Consider the following 1,252-nt stretch of genomic DNA (forward strand, 5'->3'; position numbering starts at 1 on the left):
AGGTAAATGTAAGAAAAGTGTAAGAAAGGGGGGGGGCAAAAATCCCCAAAAAGGTGTAAGATTATATTTGAACAGCCCCCAAAACCACGCTGGTCATACCTGCCCAACGTCAGCGGGAGTTGAAGTTTGAGGACCTGACGCATGTGTCAGGGGACAAATTATTTTTGTACACCATGCAACCTTCTTGCAGTTGGGTTATTAAAAAAATTATTATTATTATTATTTTTTTTTGGTACGGTAGACATTCACATTTAACATTTGATTTTGATCTAGCAAAACTCACGTTGGTTACTTGATTGCAATGAGCACACCAACAATGTATTCCAATAATTCCATGACATTTTTAGCTATACACGTGTTGCAACTTTTCTTGCAACTTTTGTTGATTTTTCTTGCAACTTTTGCTATTTTCAAATGCAACTTTCTCTGAGGACAGATTAACGAGGGGTGGCTGCCTTAGACAAATTCAACTGCATTACATATATTCATTATCAATTTATGTTATCTTCAGTTCTCTCTCATTTTAATTGGTTAAAAAAATATTTTCCTTTCGGTGATGTCTTTCTTGATAGTCACGGTTTGGCTTTTTGTTTGTTATACAATGTTATGTAATCATTGTTTGACCAGTTAAGTACATTATTATACGTTATCCCACTCTTACTCTGTATGTTTCAAAATGAAGTTCTAATAATGTCTGTTTGGTGGCTTTTTGTATTTTCGTGTTGAATTTTAATCTCTCATCAGCAAGACTTTTTGAGTGCTTGCTATAATTATTGTGCTAGATTTCTTCAATATTTATTTGTGTATGCTTTCTTCTTGCTAATTCGGAATTGTCAATTCATATCATCTTTATTTCTATGCTATTGTTTAATCGGGTACATTATAATAGGTTAACTTATTCTTACTCTCACTTTTAAAAACGAAGTTCTGATAAAGGGTCTATGGTGCCTTTTTGTATTTTCATGTTGAATTTATTATATCTCTCTTCGGCGAGACTTTTTGAGTGCTTGTAAATTGTGCTAGAATTCTTCAATAAATCTGTGTATACTTTCATTTTGTTATTTCGGAATTGTTTTCAATTCCTGCACCTACCACGCAAACTTCGCCTGATGATTTCTGTCTGACAAATTTGTATGCATGTGACACTTTCAAGTCAGCCTAACTACCAGGACACTGTTTAATCCCAGCTTCAGAATTGTCTGTTGTGGCTCTTAGGAAATCCAGCTCTTTCAGTTGGCCACCAGTCTAAGAC

This window comes from Aplysia californica, unplaced genomic scaffold (assembly GCF_000002075.1).
Source record: "Aplysia californica isolate F4 #8 unplaced genomic scaffold, AplCal3.0 scaffold00074, whole genome shotgun sequence".
Lineage (NCBI taxonomy): Eukaryota > Metazoa > Mollusca > Gastropoda > Aplysiida > Aplysiidae > Aplysia > Aplysia californica.